Here is a 27,021-nt window from a genome sequence, read left to right as displayed (position 1 = left end):
CAGCCCTCTCGCAGTGTCCAGAGCAAGTATGGTGGGTCTGACACACCGGTGTCAATGTGTTCTTTTTTCCATTTCCAGGAGTGTGTATTAATACCTTTAGCTGCTGACGGGCGTTGGTATATATCAACGGGGACAGCTGTAAATGTGTGTCTCGACCGGGACTCTAACCCGGGATCTCCTCCTTACATGGCAGACGCTCTACACATCTTTTTTTTTATTTTTTTTTATTCATCTGAGCCACCGAGGGCACAGAGGATAGTGCGACTGCAGGGAATATCTCGCGCACGCCTCCTGCGAGAGACTCACATTCTCACCTTGTATGTCCACACACTACATGCGTAGTGTCTCACCCTACACACTTATCACTCGTGGAAGACATCCTTACCAAGTCCCGTAAAATTTCTGGGAATATCTGCGCATCTGCACAGAAGAAGGAGGTCATGTCCGGTATTGCCAGAACCATATACTTGTATGGATATGGTGCCTGTTCTTTCGGACATGGTAAGAGTGTCTTCCACGAGTAATGAGTGTGTTGGGGTGGGGCGCTACGAATGTAGTGTGTGGACATACAAGGTGAGAATGTGGGTCTCTCGGGAGGCGTGCGCGAGACAGTCCCTGTAGTCTCACTATCCACTGTGCCGTCGGTGGCTCAGATGGATAGAGCGACTGCCATGTAAGCAGCAGGTCCCGGGTTCGAGTCCCGGTCGGGCCACACATTTTCAGCTGTCCCCGTTGATATATACCAACGCCCGTCAGCAGCTGAAGGTATTAATATAATTCTAATAACTCCGTAGTTTGTTGCTGATCTAGATTTTGACTATAACATAGACATCATAAGTGCGAAAATACAAAAACAGGGAGATTGAGAGGAGGTAGCAGATATGTATATAACGCTATTGTACGATTCCATGTAAGCAGGAACATAGCAGTAGCATAACGTTACCAGAACAATCACACGGGAACCAACCTGTCAGAGCATAAACTTGTCAGAAATGACACAGCCTCTACACGGCAGAAATAAAACAGACCATTAATTAGAACCAAAGCAAACGGCATGAATTGCGCATCATCGAAGACACGTAGTGCCCTCTGTTGGAGTGTAAATTCAAGAAGCCATATTTTAATTTTATTGAAGACCGTAACCAGTAAATGAATCTTAAAATACGGAATATACGCGATATGCAAATTACATCTAGTGAATATATAAATGCATAAGTAAATGAACACAATTTACATGCAAATAAAGTCGTAAAGGATATGTGGCTTTCCCTGTGCGATTGCACTGAGTCTTCTACATCTACATCCATACTACGCAAACCACCTGACGGTGTATGGCGGAGGGTACCTTAAGTACCTCGATTGGTTCTTCCTTCTGTTCCAGTCTCGTATTGTTCGTGAAATAAAGGATTGTTGGTATGCCTCTGTGTGGGCTCTAATCTCTCTGATTTTATCCTCATGGTCTCTTCGCGAGATATGCGTAGGAGGGAGCAATATACTGCTTGACTCCTCGGTGAAGGTAACTTCAACAAAAGCCCGTACCGAGCTACTGAGCGTCTCCCCTGCAGAGTCTTCCACTGGAGTTTATCTATCATCTCCGTAACGCTTTCGCGATTACTAAACGATCCTGTAACGAAGCGCGCTGCTCTCCGCTGGATCTTCTCTATCTCTTCTATCAACCCTATCTGCTGCGGATCCCACACTGCTGAGCAGTATTCAAGCATTGGACGAACAAGCGTACTGTAACCTACTTCCTTTGTTGTCGGATTGCATTTCCTTAGGATTCTTCCAATGAATCTCAGTGTGGCGTCTGCTTTACCAACGATTGGTTTTATATGGTCATTCCATTTTAATTCACTCCTAATGCGTATTCCCAGATAATTTATGGAATTAACTGCTTCCAGTTGCTGACCTGCTATATTGCAGCTAACTCATAGTGGATATTTCTTCCTATGTATTCGCAGCACATTACACTTGTCTACATTGAGATTCAATTGCCATTCCCTGCTCTATGCGTCAATTCTCTGCAGATCCTCCTGTATTTCAGTACAATTCTCCATTGTTACAACCTCTCGATATACCACAGCATCAACCGCAAAAAGCCTCAGTGAACTTCCGATGTTACCCACAAGGTCATTTATATATATTGTGAATAGCAACGGTCCTACGACATTCCCCTGCGGCACACCTGAAATCACTCTTACTTCGGAAGACTTCTCTCCATTGAGAATGACATGCTCTGTTCTGGAATAATTGGAATTCTTCAATCCAATCACACAATTGGTCTGATGGTCCATATGCTCTGACTTTGTTCATTAAACGACTATGGGGAACTGTGTCAAACGCCTTGCGGAAGTCAAGAAACACGGCATCTACCTGTGAACCCGTGTCTAAGGCCCTCTGAGTCTCGTGGACGAATAGCGCGAGCTGGGTTTCTCACAATCGTCTTTTTCGAAATCCGTGCTGGTTCCTACAGAGTAGATTTCTAGTCTCCAGAAAAGTCATTATACTCGAACGTAATACGTGTTCCAAAATTCTACAACTGATCGACGTTAGAGATATAGGTCTATAGTTCTGCACGTCCGTTCGACGTCCCTTCTTCTAAACGGGGATGACCTGTGCCCTTTTCCAATCTCGTGGAGCGCTACGCTCTTCTAGAGACCTACGGTACACCGCTGCAAGAAGGGGGGCAATTTCCTTCGCGTACTCTGTGTAAAATCGAACTGGTATCCCATCAGGACCAGCGGCCTTTCCTCTTTTGAGCGATTTTAATTCTTTTTCTATCGGTCTGTCATCTATTTCGATATCTACCATTTTGTCGTCTGTGTGACACTCTAGAGAAGGAACTACAGTGCAGTTCATTCTTATAACGAGTCTAATCGGTTAAAATCAGTATACGGAAGTTTTATGCAGCACATTTCATCAATGTGTACCAAAAGTTATAAAGAGATATTGTGAATAAAATCGGAAAAATGTACCGTAAAATAAAATTACATGGAGTCTTGCTGGAAGAGTCGTGAGGCGACCTTTCTGCGATTACACTTTCGTGAGGTGATCTTCTGGAAGAGGTCAAGATATTTTGCCCTCACAAATCCTCCGGCGTCTACCTGCTTAATGAGCTGATGCTGGTAAAAATAAATCCCCACTTTTGGGACCTTGTTTAAGACCAACTTGTCAAACAGAAAAGGCGTCTCTACTGATAAGGGATGCATCCGATGTCTGCCGTCCCTTATACAAGGTGTTTCCGTAACGGCGTGCAAAAATTCAGCAGGACATAGAGGACGCTCCAGTCAACAATTTGACGTGGGGAACCTGGGATCAGAGAAGCCAGCTTAAGAAGACAGTAGCAATAAAATCACAGTACTGTGTACTTTCTTATTTAGTTACAGTTAACTGCAAATGCCATCATCGATACAATGAACGTACCATTGTTACTGTGTCTTGCAGAATGTGCTGAAACTGACGGCCATCAACCTCACTGCAGGCATGACGTCGGTGAACAAGATTCTGACAGATATCCCTGGTATGTTTCCAATCATATCATAGGCAAAATTTTAAACATGGTTGAAGCATCAACAGTTGAAAATCTTCACGGTCAATGATAACAGCCAAATTGTTGCAGGATAAAGATTTATTGAAATCGTTGACTACGGTTTCCGTACATCTAAATGTACCTTCATCAGAAGCAAAAATACGCTGAAATCACATCCTGCTGTGGAGATATAAAACAATGGTCTACTTCTACATCTACATGATTGCTACTCACAATAAAGTGCCTGGCAGAGGGTTCAATGAACCACCTTCAAGCTGTCAACTCTCGAACGACACGCCGGAGAAACGAGCACTTAATTTTTTCTGTACGGGCCCTGATTTCTCTTATTTTATCGTGATGATCATTTCTCCCAATGTAGGTGGGTGCCAACAGATGTTTTCGCAATCAGAGGAGAAAACTGGTGATTGAAATTTTATGAGAAGATCCCGTCGCAACGATAAAACGCCTTTGTTTTAATGATTGCCACTCCAATTCACGTATCATGTCTGTGACACTATCTCCCCTATTTGGCGATAATACAAAACGAGCTGCCCTTCTTTGTACTTTATCGATGTCATCCGTCAGTCCCACCTGATGCGGATCCCACACCGCACAGCAGTACTCCAGAATAGGGCGGACAAGCGTGGTGTAAGCAGTCTCCTTAGTAGATCTATTGCACCTTCTAAGTGTTCTGCCAATGAATCGCTTTCTTTCATTTGCTCTACTTAGAATATTATCTATGTGATCGTTCCAATTTAGGTTATTTGTAATTGTAATCGCTAAGTATTTACTTGAATTTACAGCCTTCAGATTTGTGTGACTAGTCGCGTAATCGAAATTTAGCTTTCTTTTAGTACTGATGTACATAACTTGAGACTTTTGCTTATTCAGGCTCGATCGCCACTTTTCGGACAATACAAATATCTCATCTAAATCATTTTGCAAGTCGTTTTGATCATCTGATGACTTTACAAGACGATAAATGGCAGCATCATCTGAAAACAATCTAAGACGGCTACTCAGATTGTCTCCTATGCCGTTACTATAGATCGGGAACCACAGATGGTCTATAGCACTTCCTTGGGGAACTCTGAATATTAATTCTGTTCTACATCGTCAGTAGTTAAAACTAAAATATCACCTCCATCTGTACAGCATATTTGTGACGCCTTTGACACGATTGTTTTATGCACCTCCACTGAAGGATGTATTTTTTCTTCTGATAAAGGTATATTTAGATATACCGAAACCGTGGTCAAGGATTTCAATAAATCTTTATCCTGCAACTGTTTGGCTGTTATCATTTACCGTGAATATCAGAGGCAGCTAAATTCTGGCACTAATTACATCTCTGTATCCACTGGCGTCTCCATAGGAAGTAATCGAGGCGATTCAGATCAGGTGTCCTCGCAGGAAATACTGTCCCTGTAGTGCTACATTTTATTGTACTGTGTGTCTCTGAATAGCACTGAGTAACGAATCGGTCTGTCATTAATTCATAGCACGTTCTGGTTCAAATGGCTCTGAGCACTATGGGACTTAACATCCATGGTCATCAGTCCCCTAGAACTTAGAACTACTTAAACCCAACTAACCTAAGGGCATCACACAACACCCAGCCATCACGAGGCAGAGAAAATCCCTCACCCCGCCGGGAATCGAACCCGGGAACCCGGGCGCAGGAATCGAGAACGCTACCGCACGACCACGGAGCTGCGGACATAGCACGTTGTGTCATGGGACAACCTAGATACGGTACAACAGAGCCACCTTATGGACAAGCAATGTAAACAAAACCTGCGTCATGACTTCCAAGTAATCAGGCTCGTACTGCTTGTTTCCCTGCAGGAAATAAAGAATGTATATGTAAATACACACCACAGTACGTGAGAACTTGTACGCACGTTAGTGGTAAATAAGCTGGAAAACAGTAATGCTAGACAAAGCGGTAGACAGGTTCAGTTCAGTATCTTCTCTGACCCCAAGTTCCCTGCCTCAGAGCGTTCAGTGAAGCGTTCTCTATGTCCTGCTACATTTTTGCACGCTCTCAGGAAATATCCTGTTTATAGCACCAGACAGCGTAAATTTGTCATATGTATACGCTTGTCACATTTTTTTAAGTTTTGTTTTTGTGTTCCAGGTGTTTGTTCCCTGCTACTCTATATTTGTTTTGACATCAAATGGCGTGATAACAGTGTAACTCATTTTTATATTTGAGATAAGGATTTCGTTTTTACATTTTAGTAGATAACTCGATATTATTCCACAAGAGAAATGCAGCTCTATTGGATATGAAAAATTGGCCACGTACAAGGTTCCTTGCGAACTTTATATATACACTCGTAGTCCCTAGATCGGTTCTATTATATATATATATATATATATATATAGGGTGAGTCATTAACTATTGCCAAGTTTGTAGGGCAAATGTTGCATGGGACAGCGGGGGCCATAATATGACGTTGGTTTTTTGTTGTTGGGTGGGGTCGCCTCACAGATATGAAGGTAACTTTCTTTTTCAAATCGCATGCTATAGTTTGGTACTTATTTTCTGATAGCAGTTATCGGGACGAATCCATTGATGCGTAACAGTAACGTCCTTCCTGAAATGACTTGGCAACTTCTCTGTATTCAAACGTAATAATAGTACAAAACTTGACAGAGGTACAGCTACCTTATGCTATAGTCGCGCACTCTGTTTGTCCGTTAAATGATACCATTAAAAGCATTACAAGAAAGACAGAATAGCATTTAATTATGGTGCATTAATATCAGTTCTTCAAGAGAAACAGTATCATTAGTATTGAACAAAAGAAATATTGCAAACAGGCATGTACACTGAAGCGCCAGAGAAACTGGTATAGCAATGCGTATTCAAGTACAGAGACATGTAGACAGGCAGAATACGGCGCTGCGGTCGGAAACTCCTATGTATGACAACAAGCGTGTGGCGCAGTTGTTAGGTCGGTTACTGCTGCTAAAATGGCTGCTTATCAAAATTTAACTCAGTTTGATCGTGCTGTTACAGTCGACGCACGAGCGATTAAAACAAACCATCTCTGAGGTAGCGAAGAAGTGCAGATTTTCCCGTACGGCCATTTCACGAGTATACCGTGAATATCAGGAATCCGGTAAAGTATCAAATTTCCGACATCGCTGCGGCCAGAAAAGATCCTGTAAGAACAGAACCAACGACGATTGAAGAGAATCGTTCAACGTGACAGAACTACAACACTTCTGCAGATTTCAATCCTTGGCTATCAACAAGTGTCAGCGTGCGAATCATCCAGCGAAACATCACCGACATGGGCTTTTGGAGCTGAAGGCCCACTCGTGTACCCTGGATGACTGCACGACACAAAGCTTCACGCCTCGCCTGGACCCGTCAACACCGACAATTAGACTGTTGATGACTGGAAACACGTTGCCTGGTCGGACGAATGTCGTTTCAAATTGCATCGAGAGGATGGACCTATACGGGTATGAAAACAACCTCACGAATCCATGAACACTGCATCTCAGCAGGGGACTGTTCAAGCTGATGGAGGCTGTGTAATAGTGTGGGAGCGTGTGCAGTTGGAGTGATATGGGAGCCCTGATACGTCTGGATACGACCCTGACAGGTGACACGTACGTAAGCATCCTGTCTGATCACCTGCATCCATTCGTGTCCACTGTGCATTCTCACGTACTAGGGTGATTCCAACAGGACACTGCGACACCCTACACGTCCAGAATTGGTAGTAGGAACACTCTTCTGAGTTTAAACAATCCCGCTGGCCACCAAACTAGCCAGACATGAACATTATTGAGCATATCTGGGACCTCCACCCCCTCGTACTCTTACGGATTTATGGACACCCCTGCAGGATTCATGGTGTCTGTTCCCTCCAGCACTACTTCAGACATTAGTCGATTCCATTCAAAAATGGTTCAAATGGCTCTGAGCACTATGGGACTTAACATCTTAGGTCATCAGTCCCCTAGAACTTAGAACTACTTAAACCTAACTAACCTAAGGACATCACACACATCCATGCCCGAGGCAGGATTCGAACCTGCGACCGTAGCAGTCGCACGGTTCCGGACTGCTCGCCTAGAACCGCGAGACCACCGCGGCCGGCTCGATTCCATTCCACGTCGTGTTGCGGCACTTCTGCGTGCTCACGTATGCCCTTCTCTATATATCCAGGTGTACCAGTTTCTTTGGCTCCTCAGGGTACAAAAAAAACCAACAGTATACCACTTTTCATGAAATAAAACAACGTGTCTTCCCTTCTATCAACGTGTTGCTGCGGAGTGAAATACTTCCACACGACCTCAGTCCTTCCTCTCGGTTCTCGCTTCTCCCGCCAATAACAACACTCTCATACACATCTGCTTTAGTGCTTGAGGAACAACACAGTGCAATAAAATGCCACCTGTAACGAACTTGAATTAACAACTAGCAGGGACAATGTCAGTTCCGCAGCAATCCACAAGGCCATTTCGTTGGAAGCACGATAAACACCCGAAGTGGATTACTATGACGCCGCATTCAGTGCCAGTCTCCGATACGAGAAACAGTCAGCGGCGGGATTACCTGTCCCCTTGGACATAGTCACGGCTTGGACACGTAATCCACAATGCACGTTCCAACCCAGCTGCTGCCAAAATTCATATTTTTGAAGAAAAAAAACTTCGTTCCACCAAAGCGCCTAGCATCCATCGCACGTTGGCCTATCGATTATTCACGTAATTTTGGACTGCGTACCAGCCGGTTGTTGAATATTTTTGAACACATTGTAAGTTGATTTCGGAACGACTCATAAATTGATTTTTGAATGCGTGCGTAGTGTACACCTCTACCAAGGGAATCCCCGTCGCATCTAGAAATAAAAAAGCTTTCCCGCAGACTAAAGGGGACTGAAATATACGAACTGAGCCGAATAAACCCGAACGGGTGATTGCCAATCGCTTTTTATTTATGTAGTTGACTGCGTGTGCGAACCATCAGTGTCATAATTATTAGCGAAATCCATCGATTCACACTACCAGAGTGGAAATAAACCACTAACAGGGATAACAGGTGAGAAAGATTACATACACTACTGGCCATTAAAATTGCTACACCACCAAAGCATTCACACAAGGTTGGCGCCGGTGGCGACACCTACAACATGCTGACAAGAGGAAAGTTTCCAACCGATTTCTCACACACAAACAGCAGTTGACCGGCGTTGTCTGGTGAAACGTTGTTGTGCCTCGTGTAAGGAGGAGAAATGCGTACCATCACGTTTCCGACTTTGATAAATGTCGGATTGTAGCCTATCGCGATTGCTGTTTTTCGTATCGCGACACTGCTGCTCGCGTTGGTCGAGATCCAATGGAATCGGTGGGTTCAGGAGGGTAATACGGAACGCCGTGCTGGATCACAACGGCCTCTTATCACTAGCAGTCGAGATGACAGGCATCTTATCCGCACGGCTGTAACGGATCGTGCAGCCACATTTCGATCCCTGCGTCAACAGATGGAGACGTTTGCAAGACAACAACCATATGCACGAACAGTTCGACGACGTTTGCAGCAGCACAGACTATCAGCTCGGAGACCGTGGCAGCGGTTACCCTTGACGCTGCATCACAAACAGGAGCGCCTGCGATGGTGTACTCGACGACGAACCTGGGTGCACGAATGGCAAAACGTCAATTTCTCGGATGAATCCAGGTTCTGTTTACAGCATCACGATGGTCGCATCCGTGTTTGGCGACATCGCGGTGAACGCTCATTGGAAGCGTGTATTCGTCATCGCCATACTGGCGTATCACCCGGCGTGATTGTATTGGGTGCCATTGGTTACACGTCTCGCTCACCTCTTGTTCGCATTGACGGCACTTTGAACACTGGACGTTACATTTCAGACGTGTTACGACCCGTGCCCTACCCTTCATTCGATCCCTGCGAAACCCTACTTTTTAACAGGATAACGCACGACCGCATGTTGCAGGTCCTGTACGGGCCTTTCTGGATACACAAAATGTTCGACTGCTGCCCTGGCCAGCACATTCTCCAGATCCATTACCAATTTAAAACGTCTGGTCAATGGTGGCCGAGCAACTGGCTCGTCACAATACGCCAGTCACTACTATTGATGAACTGTGGTTTCGTGTTGAAGCTGCACGGGCAGCTGTACCTGTACACGCCATCCGAGCTCTGTTTGACTCAATGCCCAGGCGTATCGAGGCCGTTATTACGGCCAGAGGTGGTTGTTCTGGGTACTGATTGCTCAGGACCTATGTACCCAAATTGCGTGAAAATGTAATCACATGTCAGTTCTAGTATAATATATTTGTCCAATGAATACCCGTTTATCATCTGCATTTCTTCTTGGTGTAACAATTTTAATGGCCAGTAGTGTATTATCTCCTCGAAATATCCGAGTAAATGAAATTTTGACAGAAAATTTTGCCAGATCGCTAAACTACTAAGGGCTAGTTGTGCAGCCCCTGGTTAGCAGGCCGTTAAGTTCTATTCTGGGAACAGCGCGGAAAACGCATTGTACGAACACGTAATAACGCCTAACCGCGAGAATAAACGGCGGATAAACTGAACTGGTGATTGTGGCACTGTTGGTGCAAAGTTAAGCAGAGCATGAGTTTTTACGATGGCAGGAAGAGTTACAGAATCAGTGACGACAATATGGTTAGAAAAAGGAAGGAGAAGAAACAGGGACATCACACAAATTGTATGGAAGAATATAATGATTCCAATTTTATATAAATATTAGTACTATTACTTTTCGATATCATGCTTGAAAAACTGGAGAATATGAATGAAATGTGAAAATACTTTCTGACAAAACGTTTTACTTGTAGTGGGCCTAATAGTCACTTGATATTGGTACTTTGTGAATCAAATTCTGTTGTATTTGTGGAATAAAGGTAGGTAAAAATCACCATTTGCGCCGAAACAGTCTCACTTTTTTGGGCGTGCTACAACTGCAGTACTATCCATCTTTTGATATGCAGCTGCTTGCATTGGCCGTGTTGGATGTGAGGTCCGCCAGTTATGCAAAACACCGTTTTTCTCAGTACCCAAACATGTTTCGTCACCACTGTGCCATCATCAGTGGGTTTTCGTTTTTCTATTTATTTTTTTACATTTGCTGTGCATGAACTTTCTGGACCACTTTTGTGTTAATTACTACAGGTAGCTTGTCGTGTTTTCGTGTAGCAAGCGCTTCCATTCTCCACATCATGCTGAGATGTTGTGATGCATAAGAAACTATAGAGAGTATTTTCCACAAATAACGAAGTAAAGTACTTTTTCACTACACCAGAACACAGTGAAAATAAATAAAAAACGAAAACCCACTGATGACGGCGCAGTGGTGCCGAAACATGTTTGCGTACTGAGAAAGAACGGTATTTTGCATAACTGGCGGACCTGACAATGAAAAACTGTTGTACTATTTATCTGGCAGACAGTAAGAAAACAGACGCAACCAAATCGAGAAATCAGACCAGCTCTTTTAACAGCTTTTAAAATATTAGATAACGACATTTTAATTTTTCATCTAGCAATACGTTCGACGAACTTCGGTGACGTAATAGATTCTTTCGCAGAAAGGACAGCACGCCGTGTAAAGGCGTAGCAAGGTTAGAGAGAGAGAGAGAGAGAGAGAGAGAGAGAGAGAGAGAGAGAGAGAGAGAAAAGCTGAGACATAAGGACTGAAGAAATGTGTACTGTCTTTCTTGTCTCTTTTCTTTACTGTTTTTATGTTACCTACATTTAATTTTATGTCGTATCAAAGACAAAGTTATTAGCTAACAGGCAATAAAGAGTGCAAATTTTCTGAGGAGTTCTTATTCTCCCGGTCACAAATAATCCCACCCAGTATTAATTGCGAGTCTTTTTTTTTTTAAGGAGTTGCAGGATGTCAAAGCGGCCGTCTGGGAGCAGGAGAAGCACCTGAGGACGACATTTTAATTTCCGCTGTCCTAAATACAGTTTCGATGGCTTCCATTACAAAGTATACACGCTTGAATTCCACAGAGCGAAACGCAGTGACGTACCATAGAAGAATGCTTTGTGGAGGGGGCGTTGCATTCCACTCTAGGACACTTAGGACCAAATAACATGTCTAACATTTCCTCGAACGCGTATGTTTTATGTGACAAAGTCTTCAGAAAGACACGCGCTACAAAATGATGGTATTTTCGAAAAATAGATTTTAAAATCAATTTTTGACGTCCTGTTTCAAACTCCCGCCGGAGGTGAATCTGTGCCAGTGTCGACGGCTTAAGACTGAGTGCAAACTGCCCACGCTATGTCATCGAGTACTTGAGACTGACAAGGGAACCTCCCCATCGCAGCGCCCTCAGATTTAGTTATAAGTTGGCACATTGGATAGGCCTTGAAAAACTGAACACAGATCAATTGAGAAAACAGGGAGAAGTTGTGTGGAACTATGAAAAAAAATAAGCAAAATATACAAACTGAGTAGTCCATGCGCAAGATATGGAACATCAAGGATACTGTAAGCTCAGGAGCGCCGTGGTCCCGTGGTGAGCGTGAGCAGCTGCGGAACGGAAGGGCCTTGGTTCAAGTCTTCTCTGGAGTGAAAAGTTTAATTTTTTATTTTCAGACAATTATCAAAGTTCAAGCACTCACACATAATCAACTTCGCTCTCCAAAATTCCATGACATGTTCAGATTTGCTTGGACATATGCAGGATTTGACGGTCTACACACGGAAAACTTTGAAAACGTTAAAAACACATGCTTTGATAGAGCACAGGGAAAACTGTGCGACTGTGAAGCTGTTGCATTCATTTGTTGCAGTTTATGGGACAAACTCTTATGTTTTCATCACTTTCTTGGGAGTGATTATCACACCCACAACAAAATCTAAATCGGGCAAGGTAGAAGAATCTTTTTACCCATTCACCAAGTGCACAAGTTAGGCGGGTCGACAACATATTCCTGTCATGTGTCGCACATGCCGTCACCAGTGTCGTATAGAATATATCAGACGTGTTTTCCTGTGGAGGAATCGGTTGACCTATGACCTTGCGATCAAATGTTTTCGGTTCCCATTGGAGAGGCACGTCCTTTCGTCTACTAATCGCACGGTTTTGCGGTGCGGTCGCGAAACACAGACGCCAAACTTATTACAGTGAACAGAGACGTCAATGAACAAACGGACAGATCATAACTTTGCGAAAATAAAGAAAGTAAACTTTTCACTCGAGGGAATATTTGAACCAAGGACCTCTCGTTCCGCAGCTGCTCACGCTAACCACGGGACCACGGCGCTCCTGAGCTCGCACTCTCCTTGATGTTGCCTATCTTACCTATGGACTACTCATTTTGTATATTTTGCTTATTTTTTTCACAGTTCCACACAACTTCTTCCTGTTTTCTCGACTGATCTGTGTTCAGTTTTTCAAGGCCTATCCACTGTACCAACTAAATCTGAGGGGGGTGCGATGGGGAGGTTCCCTTGTGAGAGCTTTTAGTGACTTCCAGCTAACGTTAAGCGCAATACAAACGTTTTCAGTACTCTGCAGGTGAATAATCCGAAACTAATAAAAGTAATAAGTTTCCTTTAATTTACGTCAATGGTCACAAACTTTTTGTTAACTCTTTGAAGGGCAGGCAAAAGTGTAACTAACAACATACGTAGACGGTTTGTGGTCACTGTGGCTAACCACACAATATTTTCTCCCTTTGCCGGTCAGGGGCCAGTAGTCTCTCTGCCAACCACCTAATTGTTGCCTAAAATGTCGCTAGATGTCAGCGCAGGTCTTCTTCGAGAATTTTGGCCGCGTATTCAGAACAATAGTTGAGACTTCTTCATTGTTAGCACTGTTCTTGGAGGCGGCGTGCAGTAGTCTCTGTAGCTCTTCTTTATACGACTATTTTTGGTAACTGATTGCTTATATTTATGTGTTGAACACATAGAAGTCTACGTGTAAGGTACCTTTAAATTGAAATAGAATTTTCCATAAAACTTCCTGGCAGATTAAAACTGTATGCCCGACCGAGACTCGAACTCGGGACCTTTGCCTTTCGCGGGCAAGTGCTCTACCATCTGAGCTACCCAAGCACGACTCACGCACGGTACTCACAGCTTTATTTCTGCCAGTACCTCGTCTCCTACCTTACAAACTTCAGTTTTAATCTGCCAGGAAGTTTCATATCAGTGCACACTCCGCTGCAGAGTGAAAATCTCATTCTAGAATTTTCCATGTTTTACAGACAAGTTTCTGTGTGGTTAGTGCTGCTAACCACCACCCTTCTGCTCTAGCCAAAAAGGAATAACTGAGGACGAAGGTTACCGAATTTTATTTGAAGAAATATCTTCTAGTGACAGCAGTGATGGAAATGACCCCTCAATGACGACAAAGAAATGGTTCAAATGGCTCTGAGCACTATGCGACTTAACATCTGAGGTCATCAGTCCCCTAGAACTTAGAACTACTTAAACCTAACTAACCTAAGGACATCACACACATCCATGCCCGAGTCAGGATTCGAACCTGAGACCGTAGCAGTTGCGCGGTTCCGGACTGAAGCGCCTAGAACCGCACGGCCACCGCGGCCGGCTCAATGACGACAAGCTGTGCAATTTCTTGTCTTCTGTGCAATCATGTGGTTCTAAATTTAACCAGTTGTCTTCATGGAAAGAATCATATTATTTTCATGGACAATTATTTTACGTCGTATGATCTGTTCAAGGACCTAAAAGCCAATGGTGTGTACGCTTGTGGAACAATAAGTCCCAGAAGGAAAAAACATATCAAAACTCGAGGAGGAAAAGGAACTGGAAAGCGGGGAATTCGATTACAAAATAAGCAATGATGGCATAGTAATCTATAAATGGAAAGATAACAGGGCAGTCAACTTGATTTCAACATGTCATTCACCATCAGCTGTGTCCACAGTAACTCGAAAAATGAAATATGGAACAATAACCAATATCACTTGTCGAGTTGTATTGAAAGACTACAATTCCAGTATGAACTATGTGGATAATTTTGATCGACTAAAGTCAGACTATGCTATTGACAGAAAAAGCAAGAAATGGTGAATGGCCGGCCGCGGTGGTCTCGCGGTTCTAGGCGCTCAGTCCGGAACCTCGCGACTGCTGCGGTCGCAGGTTCGAATCCTGCCGCGGGCATGGATGTGTGTGATGTCGTTAGGTTTAAGTAGTTCTAAGTTCTAGGGGACTGATGACCACAGGAGTCCCATAGTGCTCAGAGCTATTTTTTGAAATGGTGGATGAGATTGTTTTTCAATTTGGAATGCAGTGTGATAAATGCGTCCATTATGCACAAAGAAGTCGAAATGAGCAGTTCTCCAATAAAGAGTTCCGTAGAGAGGTAAACAAAATCTTGTTGGCAGCTAATTTTGCTTCTGTATCCCAAAGTATTATAGCAACCCAGATCAAATCACACAAACCATACGTAGACGAAAGTATTCTCTACGAAAGCAGTAAACAACAACCAATTCACTCATCATCTAGAAGATCCGCAGTTTGCAGTTCAAAGAAAAATCCAGTGCGAAAAGTGTGGATGTGTTCAGTGTGCAAAGTACCTTTGTGTCCGAGAATAGGCAAGAAATGTTTCAAGAGATACCAAAAAAATTAAAAACTGCTTATTTCAAAGTTCAACCACCAAATATCGAATTTGTATAATGTAATGGGGTGCTGGTTACCTGTAGCGACCACATTTAATGTTAATATTTTGTTGTCGTTTAAGTGAGTTTTTACAAACTGAATGTATAAAAAAAGTCAAGACAATAAAACAAATGTGTTACAAGTAAAAGAAATTTGAAATTTGCAAATAATTTTTATTGCCCCACTAGGGTAAATTTTAGTGGTGTTTACCTGCCCCTCAAAGAGTTAACGAATTACCGGTTTCGGTCTTTAATGACTATCATCAGATCTGTTTCATAAAAACAAAGTCCTAATGTACTGCAGCCATAGTGACATCATCATTACGATGACACTATGGCTGCAGTACATTAGGACTTAAGTGAATTTTTTTATGAAACAGATCTGATGATGGTCATTAAAGACCGAAACTGGTAATCTGTTAACAAAAAGTTTGTGACTATAGACGTAAATTAAAGGAAACTTATTACATATATGGGTCACTGTTTTTTCGCGACGATGTCGCAGCTTGTAATAAAACTAACATAATTAGGGTTTTGCGTCTTCAATCATAAAGGTTTCACACGCCTAACGTTAAATATTTAATACATTAACTCGTTTCTAAAGTAACCTGATGTTCAAAGCTGTTTTATATGTGGTAGCCCGATTGTTTAAAAAAAATCCGTGACGTTTACCTGGCGATTCCTGTAACTCTAATGCTTCTATTATAGCGTACGTTCACGTGTATTTTGGCTATTTATTACGAAACACACCGCATATTTTCACTCACTACATGCAAATCATTAGGTTGTTTTGCTGCCTAGGAAGTAGAATTCCCTAACTTCCTCTACTTATCACTAATTCTGACGTTAAGCTCATCGGTAACTTATTTCTGCTATTTCTCATTACCTACCTCTTGCTTCGATTTACTCTCGGTCCACATTCTGTACTGATTAGATTGTTCATGCCATTCAGCAGATCCTGTAATTCTTCTTCGCCTTTACTGAGGACAGCAATGTCATTAGCGAATCTTATCGCTGATGTCCTGTCACCTTGACTTTTAATTCTACTCTTGAACCTGTCTTTCATTTCCATCATGCCTTCTTAAGAGTATAGACGGAACCCTTTTGAATCCGTTATTGGTCGTCCACTCTTATTATTCCGTCTTTGCTCTTGTACATATTGTACCGGGTGATCAAAAAGTCAGTATAAATTTGAAAACTGAATAAATCACGGAATAATATAGATATAGAGGTACAAATTGACACACAGGCTTGGAATGACATGGGGTTTTCTTAGAACCAAAAAAATACAAAAGTTCAAAAATGTCCGACATATGGCGCTTCATCTGATCAGAATAGCAATAATTAGCATAACAAAGTAAGACAAAGCAAAGATGATGCTGTTTACAGGAAATGCTCAATATGTCCACCATCATTCCTCGACAATAGCCGTAGTCAAGGAATAATGTTGTGAATCCGGAGTTACGGTGTGGCATTGGCGTCGGATGTTGTCTTTCAGCATCCCTAGAGATGTCAGTCGATCACGATACACTTGCGACTTCAGGTAACCCCAAAGCCAATAATCGCACGGACTGAGGTCTGGGGACCTGGGAGGCCAAGCGTGACGAAAGTGGCGGCTGAGCACACGATCATCACCAAACAACGCGCGAAAGAGATCTCTCACGCGTCTAGCAATACTTTTTTTTTTTGTTCTAATAAAATCCCATGTCATTTCAAGAATTTGTGTCAATTTTTACCTCTCTATCTACATTATTCCGTGGTTTATTAAGTTTTCAAATTTATACTGACTTTTTGATCACCCGGTGTATTACCGTTCTTTGACTAGAGTTTGACACAATTTGTCTCAGGATTTCAAACATCTTACACCATTTTACAATGTCGGGAACTTTTTCCAGGTCTACCAGTCCTAAGAATGTGGTGTTTTGTCTTTTCTTCAGTCTTGCTTCCATTATCAACCACAACGTCAGAATTGCCTCCCTGGTGCCTTTACCGTTCCTAAAGCCAAACTGCTCATCACCTAACTGATTAGTAATTTTATTTTCCGTGCTTCTATATATTATTAATGTCAGCGACTTAGTTGCATGAGTTGTTAAGCTGATTGTGCGATATTTCTCACACTAGTCGGCTCGTACAGTATTTCGAAAGTCTGACGGTTTATTGCCGGTCTCACACATTCTGCGCAGCAACGTGAATACTCTTTTTCTTCTCACTTCCGTCGATGATTTTAGAAATTCCGATGGAATGTTATCTATTTCTTCTGCCTTAGTTCACGTTAAGTCCTCCAAACCACTCATAAATTCTTATTTTAATACTCACGACACCACACTAAGCACTCCGTCTTCAGACCACAAGTGGCCTACCGGGACCATCCGACCGCCGTGTCATCCTCAGTGGAGGATGAAGATTGGAGGGGCATGGGGTCAGCACACCGCTCTCCTAGTCGTTATGATGGTATTCTTGACCGAAGCCGCTACCATTCGGTCGAGTAACTCCTCAATTGACAACACGAGGCTGAGTGCACCCCGAAAAATGGCAACAGCGCATGGTGGCCTGGATGGTCACCCATCCAAGTGCCGACCATGCCCGACAGCGCTTAACTTCGGTGATCTCACGGGAACCGGTGTATCCACTGCGGCAAGGCCGTTGCCTATACCACACTAAGACCAGAGATTTATTATTGCTCTTGTGTTCTCCTTTTGGTATTCAGGTGTAACGCATTTTCGTTACTATCGAAACCTACACCCACATTTAAGGGGTCTTAAGTAAACAGTCACTGCAGTTTCATTTATTGGCTGTTGAGTCTAAACGACATTCACGGACCTATTTTTGAACCGTCGTGGCATCTGCAAAAATACGTGATTTTTTTTCGCGTTTCGCTTTATTGAGGTAAAGCATAATGTGGTCTGTAATTAAGTTTGTTTACATTTTGATTTGCCTTTTAGATCGAAAAATCACTGTAAGTACAAACCAACCTATTCTTAACGAACTTTTTTCGATCCAAAAAGCAAATCAAAATGTAAATAAACTTAATTAAAGACCACTGATGATGCTTTACCTCAATAAAGCGAAATGCGTCTGGTGAAAAAAATCACGCATTTTTGTAGTTGCAAAGACTGATCAAAAATACCCTTACGTATTATAAAGCAACTTCGGACACTACAGCCACACAAATGAAGAACTAAATGACATCGCTTCCTAGTCCACATGGTAGCAAATTTCTGCGCGTTACGGGGTGGGATCTGATGGTACACTTGTTAACTATTGAACTTCCATACGGCAACTGTAGAGAAGGCAGCAAAGCCATCCGAAGTAACGGGAATATACCCCTACAATTCCAACGCTTATTCGGTTGACGTGTTATGCTCCTTTTCGTGTAACAGCAGGAGACAAAGCTGCAGCTGGATCAAGAAACAAAAGAATTAATGACATTTGCTGCCAATAACCGCTGATTTAAATCAGTGAGGAAAGTTGGAACTTATGTGCTCGACGGGGAGTTGAACCCGGGATTCTGCTTATTGGGCAGCTGCTTTGACCACTCATCCAGACAACGTTGTCATACCAACCTCACGGACTACCCCAGTGCACCTTCCTTCAGGTCGAAATTCTCGACTTACCCACACACTACTAACGTAGTGCAACTTGCCCATTATCCATACTGATCGCGGCATTTCGTCAATTGTCGAAAGAATTCATGCCTGGCCTGGTGTGTACCTGCAATATACAGGGTGTTACAAAAAGGTACGGCCATACTATCAGGAAACATTCCTCACACACAAATAAAGAAAAGATGTTATGTGTACATGTGTCCGGAAACGCTTAATTTCCATGTTGGAGCTCATTTTAGTTTGGTCAGTATGTACTGTACTTCCTCGATTCACCGCCAGTCCGCCCAACTGAAGGAAGGTAATGTTGACTTCGGAGCTTGTGTTGACATGCGACTCATTGCTCTACAGTACTAGCATCGAGCACATCAGTACGTAGCATCAAGAGGTTAGTGTTCATCACGAACGTGGTTTTGCAGTCAGTGCAATGTTTACAAATGCGGAGTTGGCAGATGCCCATTTGATGTACGGATTAGCACGGGGCAATAGCCGAGGCGTGGTACGTTTGTGTCGAGGCAGATTTCCAGAACGAAGGTGTCCCGACAGGAAGACGTTCGAAGCAATTGATCGGCGTCTTAGGGAGCACGGAACATTCCAGCCTATGACTCGCGACTGGGGAAGACCTAGAACGATGAGGACACCTGCAGTGGACGAGGCAATTCATCGTGCAGTTGACGATAACCCTAATGTCAGCGTCAGAGAAGTTGCCGCTGTACAAGGTAACGTTGACCACGTCACTGTATGGAGAGTGCTACGGGAGAACCAGTTGTTTCCGTACCGTGTACAGCGTGTGCACGCACTATCAGCAGCTGATTGGCCTCCACGGGTACACTTCTGCGAATAGTTCATCCAACAGTGTGTCAATCCTCATTTCAGAGTAAATGTTCTCTTTACGGATGAGGCTTCATTCCAACGTGATCAAATTGTAAATTTTCACAATCAACATGTGTGGGCTGACGGGAATCCGCACGCAATTGTGTAATCACGTCATCAACACAGATTTTCTGTGAACGTTTGGGCAGGCATTGTTGGTGATGTCTCGATTGGGCCCCATGTTCTTCCACCTACGCTCAATGGAGCACTTTATCACGATTTCATACGGGATACTCTACCTGTGCTGATAGAATATGTGCCTTTACAAGTACGACACAACATGTGGTTCATGCACGATGGAGCTCCTGCACATTTCAGTCAAAGTGTTCGTACACTTCTCAACAACAGATCCGGTGACCGATGGATTGGTAGAGGCGGACCAATTCCGTGGCCTCCACGCTCTCCTGACCTCAACTCTCTTGACTTTCATGTATGGGGGCATTTGAAAGCTCTTGTCTACGCAACCCCGGTACCAAATGGAGAGACTTTTCGTGCTCGTATTGTGGACGGCTGTGATAGAATACGCCATTCTCCAGGGCTGCATCAGCGCATCAGGAATTCTACAAAACATATTTTCTTTCTTCGTGTGTGAGGAATGTTTCCTGAAAGTTTGGCCGTACCTTTTTGAATGGAACATGTCCGAAAACACAGCCATCACATCACCACATATATGCAGTTACACCGGTGAGTCACTAACTATTGCCACCAAGAATAACTCCGAAAGTATGTGGGACAAAAGATGCATCGGCCAACGTGAGCCATAATATGACGTTGGTTTTTTGTTGCTAGGCGCGCGGGATTAGGCGAGCTGTCTCAGGCGCTGCAGTCATGGACTGTACGGCTGGTCCCGGCGGAGGTTCGAGTCCTCCCTCGGGCATCGGTGTGTGTGTTTGTCCTTAGGGTAATTTAGGTTAAGTAGTGTGTAAGCTTAGGGACTGATGATCTTAGCAGTTAAGTCCCATAAGATTTCACACACATTTGAACTTTTTTTTTTTCTAGACAGGTCGCTTCCGAGATATGAAGGTCAACTTTCTTTATTCAAACGGAATGCTATAGTTTGGCACTTATTATCCCATAGCATTTACAGAAGGTGTTCGAAGTGATCACCATTGGTATAAGTGAAGTGCTGCAATCTTCTCATCATGGATTGAGTGGTATACCTTATCACACCGGCAGTTATCGAAGCTCATGCTGCGACAGTTCTCTCTAGCATATTTTAATTTGTAGTTGGAATGTCTTTATAAACAATGTCTTTTACGAATCCCCACAAGAAAAAAATCCAGAGGCGTCAAGCCTGGTCAAACGAGCCGGCCACGACACATCTCCTCCGCGTCCAATCAAACGATTTGGGAATTGTCTCTGCAACTCATTTCTAGGCATCAGCGAAAAATGTGCCGGACACCCATCGTGTTGATACCACATTCTGTTCCTTGTCCCTAAAGGTATTTCTTCCAATAACAGACCTAATGTTTCTTGTAAAAACGTGGTGTACTTCCCAATTAAGATTTCCTTCGATGAAATGCGGTGTACGTCCTACTATAAGATTTTCTTCGATGAAACAGGGGCATATAATTCTGTCCTTCTAAATCCCACGCCATGCATTAACCGACCACGGTTTTCGGTGTGCAACTTGCCGGAGCCAACATGGATTTTCAGTTGTCCAATATTGCATGTTACGCAAATTAACATTGCATGGTTCGTGAATGTAGCCTCGTCAGTAAATAAATTCAAATCAATCAATGTGTCGTCCCTCTGAATCTGAAACTGAGTCCACCGGCAGAATTCAATGCGACGCATACAGTCCGTAGCAGTTAATTCTTGGTGGAGACTGATATGGTAAGGATGGTATTTATGGCGATGCAGAACACAAACAACACTGCTCTGGCTCATGACAGATTCCCTTGCGATTTGAGGCGGACTAACACAAGGATCTATAACCACAGTGGCAAAAGTACCAGTTTACGTTTCCTCGTTAGTAACTTTCCTTTTCCGGATATGTTTCCGATGCGTTAAAGATCCAGTTGTTCTCAATTTATCCTACACATATTTAAAGGTACGACGTGCAGGGTGAGTACGTTGAGGATATCTTTCAGCGTATGAGTCTCTAGCTCTCACTGAATTTCGTTGGCATTTTTCGTAAATGAGAAGCATATCGACTTGTTCTTTGAAGGAATACATGATACACATTCGCTAGATTCGACGATACTCGTCTTACCGTTCCTATTACTGTTGTACTGCGAAACCGTCGAATGGTGTTTACATGTCAGTGGCACGTTAAATGGATACGCCGTATTCGGGAATATTTACTATTTGTACGATATGCGAGAGAGAATTGTCAGAGCATGTGCTTCAAATGGTTCAAATGGCTCTGAGCACTGTGGGCCTTAATATCTAAGGCCATCAGTCCCCTAGAACTTAGAACTACTTCAGCTAACCTAAAGACATCACACACACCCGTGCCCGAGGCAGGATTCGAACCTGCGACCGTAGCAGTCGCGCGGTTCCGGACTGAAGCGCCTAGAGCCGCTCGGCCACTGCGGCCGACCGCATGTGCTTCGATAGTTCCGAAGTGAGAAGGAATACCACTCAATCCATGATTAGAGGATTGCAGCCCTACATCGATACCATCTGTAAATGGACGTTCATGCTACCTTCGTGACCTTGGTTGACCTTGAAAGACCTTACTGTCATTCATCATTGGATTCGTCTGGATAGCTGCTATCAGGTAATAAGTACCTAACTATAGCATCCCATTTAAAAAAGAAACCAAAGTTGACCAAATCTATGACGCGACCACACCTAGCAACAAAAAACCAACGTCACATTACGGCCCCCGTTGTCCCATGCAACATTTGTCCCACAAACTTTTCACCAGCTACCATACTTTCGGAGTTATTCAAGGTGACAATAATTAGTGACTCACCCTGTATATAAGTAGAATTTGTGGGGGAGTTATTTATGTAGTTGTCGAATTATGAAAGCTTATTTCGTAATGGCTTTTCGTGGCAGCTATATTGACAGTTGCGTCAGTGCTGTTTAATATATTTACAGGTAGTTTGCTCCTTCGGTATTCTCTAGCAAACTGCCTGTCCGTCCGTGGTGGCCGAGCGGTTCTAGGCGCTTCAGTCTGCTACTGCGCGATCGCTACGGTCGCAGGTTCGCATCCTGCCCCGGGCATGGATGTGTGTGATGTCCTTAGGTTAGTTAGGTTTAAGTAGTTCTAAGTTCTAGGGGACTGATGACCTCAGATGTTAAGTCCCATGGTGCTAAGCGCCATTTTAACCATTTTAAACTGCCTGTAGCCATTTAACATCGCTGATGCAATTGTCTATATAGCTGCTATGAAACGTCATTACGAAATAAACATATTTCGACATCTACATATACAGGTTGTTCGGAAATTGCAGTTGCAAACTTGTAGGACTTGCAGAGGTGAGTCAGTAGATGATATTTTGAACAGGAATCCGTGCTACAGCCGTTTGAAAACATGTTGGTAACGCGAACACCTTAACAAGTAACCGATGAGATAGTAGCGGAGGACATACGGTGCCATATGTAATTTTACTTGTATTCGAAACAGGCTTATGTCTGTTAAAGTTATTTTACTGTTCTTGACGCAGCCGCTGGGTTATGACATTTTTCAGTTATTAGTGTGTATTTCTGAAGAAGGCTATATTATTATAGCAGAAACCATGGTCAAGGTTTGAAGTAAACATAATTTAGTGCAAACTGTGGGCTGTTTTTCATGCGAGATAACCGATTAGGCCTGATCGAGTACATCATTTGTTTTACAGTTGGATTCATTTATAGCTAAAGAAATTGCTCGTGTGTTCGTTGGCGGGTTCTCTGCAACGTAATGCAGTACAGCTTCTGTCATTTCAGGTGTGCGGCGCTTTCTTGGACCACCACATTCACGCCTGCTGAAGCCGTTGCTTAATTGTGGCGAAAACGCCATGCCATGGACGTTGTGGATAACGATTTTCATAAAGGCGATGAGCAGATCTTCGAGAATTGCACGCTTCGCCATTCAGAAGGACCATGTCGGTGTATTCTGCAAACGTCTACTCAAGCATGTTGCCCTGACACTCAGACACGTGAATGAGACTCGAACCAGGTCAGAGGGGTAGGATAGACGTCAAGTGACATCAGGCGATCCGATGTAACCCCCTCTCCCTCCTCCCCCCCCCCCTAAACCATGAATACCAAGTTGCATAACTACCTAGCAAACATGTTTTGAAACGGCTGTAGCACGGAAACGATACATTTCCGGAATTGGTTCCTGTTCAGTATATTAAGTACTGACTCTCCTCCGCGTGTCCTAGCAGTCTGTATGAGAAATTTCCGAACACCCTGTATAACTAATCCAACAAAAAATTTAACGTCGACTCTAGCTCCGACAGGAGCGAACTTATACAGTAGTGTGACAGCAGCTGAGACATACATGGCATGTAGGTATCAAGATCACCCGATGTACATAGCAAACCATAATACTATTGTCACTCCAAACGAAATGAACACTACTTTTTTTTTTTAAATCCCTCATTTATTCCACATGTTCGAAAGTTTTACAGTGAGTAGATACATCGTTTAGGAACAACATTTTCATTTCTCCACATCATTTCCTCCCCTCTCAACAGTATTACGTTATCTTGGAACCAGCGCCAGTATAACCGCACGGTAAAATTCTGGACCAACCTGTTGGAGCCACTGTTCGGCAGCGTGCACAAGGGAGTCATCATCTTCAAACTTTGTTTCACGAAGAGAGTCTTTCAGTTTCCCAAAGAGGTGATAGTCACATGGAGCGAGGTCAGGACAATAAGGCGGGTGTTTCAGCGTCGTGCATCCGAGTTTTGTGATCGCTTCCACGGTTTTTTGACTGACATGTGGCCGTGCAACAGCAAAACATCCTCCTTTGCCGATGTTGTCGAACACGACTCAGTCGAGCTAGACGTTTCTTCAGTGTCGTCACATACGCATTATAATTTATGGTGGTTCTACTTGGCACGATGTCCACAAGCGAGAGTCCTTCGGAATCAAAAAACGCCGTAGCCATAACTTTTCCAGCAGAAGGTGTGATTTCGGATTTATTTTTCTTGGGTAAATTTGCACGATGCCACTCCATTGATTGCCTCTTCGTCTCTGGTGAAAATTGATGGAGCCGTGTTTCATCACCTGTCACAATTCTTCCAAGAAATTCATCTCCACCATTGTCGTACTGTTCAAAAGTTCGCTGCATACCGTTTCTCTTGTTTCTTTGTGAGCCACTGTCAACGTCCTGGAAACCCACCTGGGACAAACCCTTTTTCACGCCAACACTTTCAGTACTCTGCAACCACTTCCTTCCCCTATCCCAACGTAGCTTGAAAATTCGTTCACTGTGAAGCGTCTGTCAGCAGCCACTAATTCGTTAACTCTCTGCACATTGTGTGGAGTGTGTGCAGTACGAGGCCTGCCGCTGCGAGGACAATCCTCAATACTGCCGTGCCCGCTTTCCTCACGTAACCTGCTTGCCCACCGACTAACTGTACTGCGATCGACAGCAGCATCTCCGTACACCTTTTTCAACCTCTTGTGGCTGTTTCCCACTGTCTCCACTTCACAGCACAGGAATTCTATGACAGCAGGTTGCCTCTGAGGAACGTGAAGTGTAGCAGCCATCTTGAAGACGTGCTGTGACGGCGCCACTCACGGGAACAGGTTCAACTAAGTTTGAAAACAAGCGGGAAGGACGTATCTACACACTGTAAAACTTTCGCACATGCAGAATGAAAACTGTATTTTTACAAAAATAGTGTGCTTTTTGTTTTGGAGTGACCCTCGCAGTACAGCGTGTTTCTGTAAGAGTGCGCAAAAATTTAAGAGGACAAAGATGGTGCTCCACTGAACAATTTGAGGCAGGAAACCTGGGGTCGGAGGAGCTAACTTAAGGAGATAATAGGAACAAAATCACATTAATCTTTACTTGTTTGTTTACATTAGTTAACTGCAAATACCATCACTGACACAACGAACATACCATTTGCACTGTTCTTACAAAATGAGATGAAACTAACGGCCATCAACCCCAATGCAAGCACGACATAGGCGAACAAAATTCTGACGCACCCTGGCAAAATCTCCGGTGTGTTTCGAATTAAATCACAGGTAGCTAAAATTCTGGCAATTAATTCTATCTCCATATCCTCACTCCGATCTTGATATCCCCATAGGAGGGTACTTTGAGTACCTCTATCGGTTCTCCCTTCTGTTCCAACCTCGTATTGTTCTTGGAAAGAAAGGTTGTCAGGTAACCTCACAGGTCATGAAATAGAACCCCCCCTTCCAACCCAGCGACCAGGAAATACAGCATTGAGGTGGTTGCGAACATCCACATTGACTTGAGGCGTTGAACCGTCATGTTGAATGGATCTGTCGTTGATTCATAGCACGTTGTGTCACGGGATAATGTAAATACGATACAACAGAGCCACATTATGGACATGTAAAGTAAACAAAACCTGCGTCATGGCTTCCCAGTAATCAGGCTCCTCAGCGCTATTTCCTTTCAGGAAATAAAGAATGTACATATAAATAAACAGCACTGTACTTGTAAACTAGTACGATTGTTAGTTCTAAATAAGCTGCAAAACAGTAATGCTAGACAAAGCGGTAGACAAGTTTACTATCACATCTCCATAAGCTGGCTTTTTCGACCTCACGTTTCCTATCTCAGATTGGTCAGTGGAGCATTCTCTGTGTCCTGTTACGTTTTTGTACGCCCTTACGAAATCAACCTGTATAACAGTTTAAATCAACTATTTAAATATTTGAAATATCTACATCTACTTATACGTCTATACTCCGCAAGCCACCTGACGGTGGTTGGCGGAGGGTACTTTGAGCAACTCTATCGGTTCTCCCTTCTGTTCCAACCTAGTATTGTTCGTGGAAAGAAAGGTTGTCAATATGCCTCTGAGTAGGCTCTAATCTCTCTGATTTTATCCTCATGGTCTCTTCGAGATATATACGTAGGAGGGAGCAATATACTGCTTGACTCCTCGGTGAAGGTAGGTTCTCGAAACTTTAACAAAAGCTCGTAGCGAGCTACTGAGCGTCTCTCCTGCAGAGTCTTCCACTGGAGTTTATCTGTCATCTCCGTAACGCTTTCGCGGTTACTAAATGATCCTGTAACGAAGTGCGCTGCTCTCCGTTGGATCTTCTCTGTCTCTCTTCTATCAACCCTGTCTGGTACGGATCCCACACTACTGAGCAGTATTCGAGCAGTGGGCGAACAAGAGCACTGTAACCTACTTCCATTGTTTTCGGATTGCATTTCCTTAGGATTCTTCCAATCTATCTCAGTGTGGCATCTGCTT

The 27,021-nt window shown here is 43.5% G+C and overlaps 1 protein-coding gene and 1 pseudogene across 1 annotated transcript in view; one reads left to right on the top strand and one right to left on the bottom strand.

Moving 5' to 3' along the window:
• Positions 1 to 27,021, top strand: part of LOC126295177 (voltage-gated potassium channel subunit beta-2-like) — a 1,066,574-nt gene that overhangs the window by 834,645 nt on the left and 204,908 nt on the right. The window lies entirely within an intron of this gene.
• Positions 17,722 to 17,839, bottom strand: LOC126295535 (5S ribosomal RNA; annotated as a pseudogene).

Source organism: Schistocerca gregaria, chromosome 11 (assembly GCF_023897955.1).
Source record: "Schistocerca gregaria isolate iqSchGreg1 chromosome 11, iqSchGreg1.2, whole genome shotgun sequence".
In the NCBI taxonomy this organism is placed as follows: Eukaryota; Metazoa; Arthropoda; class Insecta; order Orthoptera; family Acrididae; genus Schistocerca; species Schistocerca gregaria.
The sequence above is the reverse complement of the archived record's forward strand: the minus strand, read 5'-3'. Positions and strand labels throughout refer to the sequence as shown.